The sequence below is a fragment of the Felis catus genome, chromosome X (genome assembly GCF_018350175.1).
Source record: "Felis catus isolate Fca126 chromosome X, F.catus_Fca126_mat1.0, whole genome shotgun sequence".
Lineage (NCBI taxonomy): Eukaryota > Metazoa > Chordata > Mammalia > Carnivora > Felidae > Felis > Felis catus.
In genome coordinates, this window is record NC_058386.1 from 64,578,451 (window position 1) to 64,588,269 (window position 9,819).

The window sequence follows — 9,819 nt, forward strand, 5'->3', positions numbered from 1 at the left end:
CTGTAATGAAGACGTTAATCAGTGACAGGAAAACATGTGAAAGTACATGAGACACTGGTAAAGGTGAAAAATAGACAGTCAGACTTAGAAAACTGCAACTCTCTATTAGGATGAGGTGTTAACCCCTCAACTATAGTAATGAAGTTGAGGGGAAATAAAGTAATAAAAATACCTATAGCCACAATATATTTACAAATACATGGAATAAAAGAAGTAAATTATAAAATCAATAATATAATAAAACTGAGACTTTATAGTCTCATGTCAGCCTAAAGATAAGTTCATGTCAGCCTAAAGTGGGCTGTTTTATCAATTAGACATTTTAAATAATGTAAAAGGTAACCACAAAGTAGAAACCTAGAGTAGATCCACAAAGACAAAGAAAGGGGAAACAGAGGATATCACTATGGAACTTAAGGAAATTACAAAAATATGCAAAGACAATAGGAAAAAGAAACAATAAAAATACAAAACAATGAAAAATTAGTAAGATGGTATTAATAAGTCCTTATATATCAATAATTATTCTAAATATAAAGGGATTGAACTTACCAATAAAAAGGAACAAAATTGCTGGATAGAATTTTTAGAAATCCAAGTATATGCTGCCTAAAATAGGCCAATTTCAGATTTAAAAGCACATATAAACTCAAAGTGAATGTATGGAAATAGATATGCCATAAAAGTTTAAACCAAAGAAAGTAGGGGTAGCTATATCAGACAAAACAGACTTTAAGCCAAAAACAGTAACAAAAAACAAAGAAAGTCATTATATAATAATAGAAAGATCAATGCATGAATAACACCAACATTGGAGTACCTAAAAATATTAAACAAATAATAACAGATCTAAAAGAAGAAATAGACAAAACAATAACAGTAGAGAACTTCAATACTTCGCTTTCAAAAATGGATAAAATAATACAGAGAGGAAATCAACAAGGAAATAATGGACTTGAATCATACATTGCATCAAATGGACCTAACAGACATGTATAGAACATTACACCTAAACAAAGGAGAATACACACTCTCAAGGGCACACAGAACACTGTCAAGGATAGATCATATAATAAGTCTTAGCAAATATATAAAAGACTGAAATCATACCAACTATCTTTTTTGACCACAATGATTCAAAACTAGAAATCAACATGAGGAAAGCTGGAAAATCTACAAATATGTGAACACTAATCAGCACCCTCCTGAACAACCAGCAGATCAAAAAAGAAATCAATATGGAAATCAAATATATTTAGAAACAAATGAAAAGAAAAACACAACTTACCAAAACCGATGGGATGGCATAAAAGTGGTTCCAAAAGGGAAGTTAATAGTGGTAAAATGTATATATTAGGAAATTAGAAAGATTAAAAATAACCTGATTTTACATCTAGAGGAATTAGGGAAAAAAATCAAATTAAGCCCAAAGTTAAGGGAAAGAAAAAATAAAGATCAGAATGGAAGTAAATGAAATAGAGAGTAGAAAAAAAAGATCAATTAAAATAAGAGCAATTTTTTAAAAGGATAAACAAAATTGAGAGAACTTTACAATGCTAAGAAAAAAGAAAGATGACTCAAATAAATAAAATTAGAGATGAGAGGAGTAATCATAAGTGACACTACAGAAATACATATTATAAGAGACTACTATGAATGACTATAGCTAACACATTAGATAACCTAGATGAAATGGATAATTTCCTAGAATCATCCAACCAGGAAAAAAAATAGCAAGTATAAACAGACCAACAATGAGTAAGGAGTTGAATCAGTATTCTGTGCACTGTTAGTGGGAATGGAAATTGGTGCAAACACTGTGGAAAATGGTACAGACATTCCTCAAAAAATTAAGAAGAGAAATACCAAATGACCCAGTAATTACACTACTGGCTATTTACGCAGTAAAGTTATGCAAAGATAACAAAAAGGCTAATTTGAACTTTAGTGTTTATGGCAATATTACTTACAATAAACAAAATCTGGGAGCAACCTAAGTGTCTACTAATAGCGGAATGGATGTTAGAAGGTGGAGTAGAGACAGCAAAATAACCTCTAGACTGAGAAGTCATTTTGAGACCAAAAGAAAACCCAAAAAGCAAACAAAACAAACAAACAAACAAAAAAACAAACAAAAAACAATGCAAGTCAGTCCATACTGTTTACAGAATTTTATTCAAGGTGACTTACTAAAGGGTAGATGGGGAAGACAGATGATCCAGCCACACTACACAGCTACTCTCTGCCAGAGTCTGGACCTTAATCCACAGCTTTCATAGGGCAAGGGGCATTGTGGTAAGGTCAAAGGGTAATCTAAAATAGCACCTTATTTTTTTAAATGGGTTTTATTTTTTTAAGTTTATTTTTTTTTGAGAGATGAGACAACGCAAGTGGAGGAGAGGCAGAGAGAGAGAGAGAGTCCCATGAAGGCTCCACACTGCCAGTGCAGGGCCTGATGTGGGGCTTGAATCCACAAAGCTGTGAGATCATGACCTGAGCTGAAACTAAGAGTCAGATGCTTAACTGACTTAGCCACCCAGGCACCCCTAAAGTGGTACCTTCTATGCACCAGTCATTTCTACTAGTTATCTAAAGTGATGCCTTCTGTGTGTCACTTTAGAGAATATCAGAACAAGCCTTCTCACATTGCATTCGGAATGTACATTAACCTCCAAGGGCCCTAAACACACAACCTTGAAGGAGGTCATTGCATGGGCATAAACAAAATGAAGGTCCAAAGATGATGGAGTCAGTGTTTTCAGCAATTTTGAAAAAGATATATACACACATACACACAGATGTGGGATAGATAGATGATAGATAGATAGATAGATAGATGATAGATATGTAGATAAATAATCGAACATTACTCAGACATAAAATAATGAGATATTGCCTTTTGTGACAACATGGATTAATGAAGAGAATATTATGCTGAGAAAAATAATTCAAAGAAAGAAAAAATATCATATGATTTCACTTATATGTGGAATATTAAAACAAATCAAATGAACAAACAAAAACATCAAAACAGAAACAGACCCATAAATACAAAAAACAAACTGGTGATTGCCAGAAGGGAGGGAGGTGGAGGATGGGTGAAATAGGTAAAGGGGATTAAGAGGTACAAACTTCCAATTATAAAATAAATAAGTCATGGGTATGAGAAGGATAGCATAGGGAGTATAACCAGTAATATTGTAATAACATTATATGGTGGCAGATAGTAACAACATTTAATCATGGTGAAATTGTGTAATTTAGAGAATTGTCATATCACTCTATTATACACATACAACTAATTGAATGTCAACCATACTTCAATAATAATTAATAATAATAATAATAATAATAAAATCCCAAACATAGACAGCCCCAGGACAAGATGGCTTACAGATGAATTTTACCAATCACTTAGGGAAGAATTAATACTAATCCTTCTGAAACTCTCCCAAAAATTTAAGAGGAGGAGAAAAATTTAAGAGCAGGATGCCAAACTCATTCTATAGAGGCAGAATTACCCTGATATGGAAGCCAGATGAAGACACTACAAGAAAAAAAATCTAGAGACCAATATCCCTGATAAACTAAGTTGCAAAAATACTGAAAATAATATTAACAAACTCAATTTAAGAACTAATCAAAAGGATTATACACCATGACTATGTGAAATTTACCCCAGGGAAGGATGTTTTAAAATACTCAAATATGAAATATGAGTCCAAGTGGGGCCAGTGAGCTGAGTGGTTTTGCGGTCACTTCTCAGAGACCAGTGCTACTTACAGCATAACTGACCAACTAACTGAACATCAGATTTCAGAATTCAAAGAAGCTGTTTCACTATTTGACAAGGATGGTGATGGAACTATAACATCAAAAAGAATTGGGAACTCTAATGAGGTCTCTTGGGCAGAATCCCACAGAAACAGAGTTACAGGACATGACTAATGAAGTAGATGCTAATGGTAATGGCACAATTAACTTCCCAGAACTTCTCATAATGATGGCAATAAAAATCATAGACACAGACAATGAAAAAGAAATTAGAGAAGCATACCACGTGTTTGATAAGGATGGCAAAGGCTATATTAGTGTAGCAGAGCTTAGCCATGTGATGATAAACCTGGGAGAGAAGTTAACACATGATGAGGTTGATGAATTCTCAGGGAAGCAGATATTGATGGAGCTGGTTGGGTAAACTATAAAGAGTTTGTACAAATGATGACATCAAAGTGAAGACATTGTACAGAATGTGTTAAATTTCTTGTACAAAATTGCTTATGCGCCTTTTCTTTTTAACTTATCTGTACAAGGTTTCCCCCTGATGTAAAGAAATATATATATGCACGTACAGGAGTGCCTGGTGGCTCAGTTGGTTAAGCATAAGACTTTTGATATTGGCTCAGGTCATGATATTAAGGTCATGAGATCGAGCCCCATGTGGAGTCCAGTGTTGGGCTCCATGCTGTGCATGGAGCCTGCTTGGGATTCTCTCTTTTCTCTTCTCTCTGTCCCTCCACCACTCACACACTCTCTCTCAAAATAAATATACAAACATTTAAAAAGATGCCTGTATAGTAATTAGGATTCCATTCCTCCATTTTTTTTTTAATTTTCTCAGCTTTCTGTCATTGTCCTGAAACCTTATTTTAGAAAATTGATCAAGTAACATGTTACATGTGGCTTACTCTGGATATATCTAAGCTCTTCTGCACATCTAAACAGATGTAATTGGTCAAATGAGGGAACATCTGTGTTTTGCCTTTTTAAAAAAATAGTTTTCTTTAGGAACTGTCAGCATGTTGTTGAAATGTGGAGATGTAACTCTGTGGACTATGGACTCTGTGTGGACAATATTTACTTAAAAGCTACACTATCGCAAAACAGGTGTATTATCCAGGTGCTTGTACACTATTTTTTGGTACGGATGGTCCTGCACCTGAAACATTTTTTTATTACTACTTGATTTAAAAAAAAAGTTTATTTATTTATTTTGAGAGAGAGAGAGAGCAGGGGAGATGCAGAGAGAAAGAGAATGGCAAGCAGGCTCTACTCTGTCAGTGCAGAGCCTGATATGGGGTTTGATCCCATGAACCATAAGATTATGACCTGAGCCAAAATCAAGAGTTGATGCTTAACCAACCGAGCCACTCAGGCACCCCTATTACTTGCTTTTTAAACTTTGCTTAGCCACTTAAAGAAAATCTGCTTATGGCATGATTTGCCACAAATCCATTCCAAGTTTTGTATTTGTTTTCCAATAAAAAATAGTTTACCCCAAAAAATAAAATACTCAAATAAATAAATAAATGTGATACACTTCATAGGATGAAAGATAAAATTTGTACGATCATCTCAAAAAATGCAGAAAAAGCATTTGACAAAATACATTTCTAATGGTAAAATCTGTCAACAGATAGGTAGAGAAAGAACATACCTCAGTATAATAAAGGCCATACATGACAAACCCATAGCTAACATTCTATTAATGGAAAATACTAATCTTTTCTTTGAGGATTAAGAACATGACAAAGGTGCCTACTCCATTCTTACTCAACATAGTATTGGAAGTACTAACTAGAGCAATCAGCAAGGCAAAGAAATAAAAGGCATTCATATCTGAAATGAAGAAGTACAATTATAACTATTTGTTGATGATACGATCTTATGTAATAAAAATCCCATATACCAAACTAAAAAACTATTGGATTTAAATAATGGATTCCATAAAGTTGTAGGATATAAAATCAATTCACAGAAATTAGGTGTTTTTCTATATACTAATAATGAGGCATCTGAAAAAAGAAATAAAGAAAATATCCCATTCACAATAGTATCAAAAACAATAAAATACCTAGGAATAAATTTATCCAAAGAAGTAATGGATTTGTTATAATGAAAAGAATAAGACCTCACTGAAAGAAATCTAAGACACAAATGGAAGGACATCCTGTTTTCATGGATTGGAAGACTTAATATTGTCAAAATGTTCATACTACCCAAAGCCACCTGTAGATTGAATGCAATCCCTATCAAAATACCAATATCATTTTTCGTGGAACTAGAAAAAGCAATCCTAAAATGTGTATGGAATCATAAAAGATCTTGAATAGATAAAGCAATCATGAGAAAGAATGAAAAAAACTGGAGGCATCACATTTCCTGATTTCAAACTATATTTAAAAACTATAAGAATTATAATCATGCACTACTGCAAATAATAATAATAATAATTAATAATAATAATAATAAATAGGCACATAGACCAATGGAACAGAAGAGCCCAGAATTAAACCTCTGCATATACGGTCAAATAATATTTGATTAGGGGGTCAGGAACCTCCAGTGGGGAAAGGATAGTCTTTCAAAAATGGTATTGGAAAAACTGTATAACCTGCAGAAAAATGAAATTGGTCACATATCTCATACCATTCACAAAAATTAATTCTAAAAGGATCAAAGTCTACACATAAAGGCCTTAAACTATACAACTCCTGAAAGAAAGCATAGTGAAAAATACTCCTTGACATTGGTCTTAACAGTGCTTTTTTTGGATATGACACCAAAAGCACAAACAAAAAAAGAAAATATCAACAAGTGGGACTAAATTAAACACAAAACTCCTGCAAAGCAAAAGAAAAAATAAACAAAATAAAAAGACTACCTATAGAATAAGTCAAACTTTTGGCAAACCTTGTCATATATCAGATAATGGGCTAATATTCAAAGTCAAACCATAAAAGACTCTTAAAAACTGAGAACAATATGAGGGTTGATGGGGGGTGGGAGGGAGGGGAGGGTGGGTGATGGGTATTGAGGAGGCCACCTGTTGGGATGAGCACTGGGTGTTGTACGGAAACTAATTTGACAATAAATTTCATATTAAAAATTAAAAAAATACAACTGAACAACAACAACAACAACAACAAAACCAAACAATCTGATTTTTAAAACTGGGCAGAGGACCTAAATAGACATTTTTCAAAGGAAGATATCCAAATTTCTAACAGGTACATGAAAAGGTGCTCAACACTGCTAACCATCAAGGAAATGCAAATTATAAATAGGATGAGATATCACCTCACACCTGTAAATGGAAATCATCAAGAAGACAAGAAATGAAAACAATGTTGGTGAGGAAGTAATGAAAAAGGAACATTTGTGCACTGGTTGTAAACTGGTTCAGCCACTGTGGAGAACATTATGGAGCTTCATCAAAAAAATTAAATACAAAACTATCATATGATATTGTAATTCCACTACTGAATTTATACCCAAAGAAAATGAAAAGAGGTTATTGAGGAGTTATATGCACTCCCATGTTTATTGCACCAATAGCTGAGATATGGAAACAACATGTGTCTATCAATTGTTGAACATACAAAGAAGAGGCAGTATATATATCCAATGTAATACTATTCAGCCATGAAGAAATGGAAATTCTGCCATTTGCAACAAGTATGGACCTTAAGAACATGATAATAAGTGACATAAGTCAGGCAGAGAAATACAAATACTGTATTGTGTCTTTTATACATAGATTAAAAAAAACCTGAAATCACAAAGCCAAAGAGTAAAATGGTGGAACCAGAGACCGGTGGTTGGGGGAATGGAAGAGATGATGTTTAAGGGTACGTACTTGCACCTAGTTGATAAATTAGTCCTGGAGACCTAATACACAGTATAGGGCTTGTAGACAACAAAAAATGTACTTACAAACATTAAACTTGCTAAGAGACCAAATCTTAATTGCTCTTAACCACAAGAGGAAATGATAATTGTGTGATGCAATAAAAGTATTACCTAATGCTATAATGGTGATTATATTGCAATATAAAAGTATCAAATCAGGGTGCCTGGGTGGCTCAGTCGGTTAAGGGTCCAACTTGAGCTCAGGCCATGCTCTAGTGGTTCGTGTGTTCAAGCTCTGTGTCAGAATCTCTTCTGTCAGCACAGAGCCTACTTCAGATCCTCTATCCCTCCCTCTTTCTGACCCTCTCATGCTCTGTCTCTCAAGTATAAAAAAAATAAACATGTAAAAAAATACCAAATCATGTTGTACACCTTAAACTTACATAATGTTGTATGTCAAATAAATCTCAATTATCTATATACTGATAAATAAAAAATGGATAAATAAAAAATGAAGGTAAATAAGTTGAACTCATACAGCATTCAACTTTTCTATATCAACTTACAACTTTGCGTTCTATAAAGAGGTAGAGGAAGAAAGGCATGTTTGGGAAACTAGAGAAGGATCATTACAACAACCAGAGAAGCTTAAGTATTTAGAAAAGGCATTTCTTCTTTTTTGTTAAGTTTATTTATTTATTTGTTGAGAGTGAAGAGAGAGAGAGAGAGAGAGAGAGAGAGAGAGAGAGAAAGAATGCATGAGTAGGGGAGGGGCAGAGAAAGAGAGGCAGAGAGAGACTCCCAAGTAGCCTCCGCATTGTCAGCACAGAGCGATGCGGGGATGAATCTCACCAACCGTGAGATCATGATCTGAGCCAAAATCAAGAGTCGGACGCTTAACTGACTGAACAACCCAGGCGTCCCCTAGAAAAGGCATTTCTAATAATATAATATGCTTAATATAAATCACTTTCAAAACTCTTTTGTTTTGTCTCTGGCTATGAAAATGAAACAAAGCAATAGACTTGTTATTTAAGGTGACCTATAACGTGATGTATCTTCAACTTTAACTAGAATAGGAAAGTTGTGGAAATTTTCTTGTCTTAAAACTCATGGTAATTAAATAGTTAAACACTGATTACTATGAAGCATGCTTTGTGTTAGGCACTGGGGATATGAAGAAAATAATGACAGAATTAGCTTAATGATGTTGTCTCTACCTCTTGACCTCCCACTTACTCCTCAGTCCATCTTAATCTGGTTTCTTCTGTCATTATTTTATTATCCATCCATCTATGAACAAATATTTTTTGAGTACCTACTACTGCCATGTAGTAGCTGGGTCCTGGATTTTTATAATAAAAAAACGTATGGTTGAAATTAACTGTTTACAGATACAATTATATGTTCAGTTTTAGAGATAAAATACATTTTGTTCTAAAATCACCATTGCTTATATTTATGGTCATAATATTTAATATATTTTTAAACTTTAGGTATCATTAAACAAGGACATGAGACTGCTTTGTCTTTTTATTAAAGAGAAGCATGGGTTTAAATAAGGTTAGGAAAGATGTCATTTAAGTAGTTTATTGAGGGATAACCTCGTTCTATATATCTTCTAGGATCATGTCTAGTAAAAATGGAGATTTGACTTAGTTATCTAGATTGCTGTAGTAAGAAACAGGCTTATCTGGACTAGTAAGGACAAGGTCTTTTTTTTTTAAACAGCTCCTTCCTTCACAACAAAGATTACCAAAATTTTAGAAAAGCCTTTAAACCATCATCTACACTGGAATTACCTTTGATAAAATACTTTTGCCCTGTGCAGATAAATTAATCTTTCTGAACTTCTATTATAACAACCAACAGCTTTACTATTTATCCTTATAAAACAGCTTACTATTTATCCAGCTGTCTATCTTTAGGGCCTCAGTGTCTTCTTGTGTAAACTAAAGTTATTCAGCTATAATTTGTAAGAATTATAGTCTATAATATAGTCTAAATTATTCGACTATAATTTGTAATAATTATATAATTAACATTTTACGGTTTGATGAAATTATTTGTATCACCAGTATAATCAGAAATTTCCACTAAAGGTCTTCTCTATCCCATGATATATGAGGGTAAAGATATCCCTCTCTTCTAAGTCCTCCCTGGTGAAGGAAACCACAAAGTTGTTCT

General features: G+C 33.5%; 1 pseudogene; it reads left to right on the top strand.

The window, feature by feature from the left end:
• Nucleotides 1-3,082: 3,082 nt before the first annotated feature.
• Nucleotides 3,083-4,392, top strand: LOC101090674 (annotated as a pseudogene).
• The last annotated feature ends 5,427 nt before the right edge of the window (nt 4,393-9,819 follow it).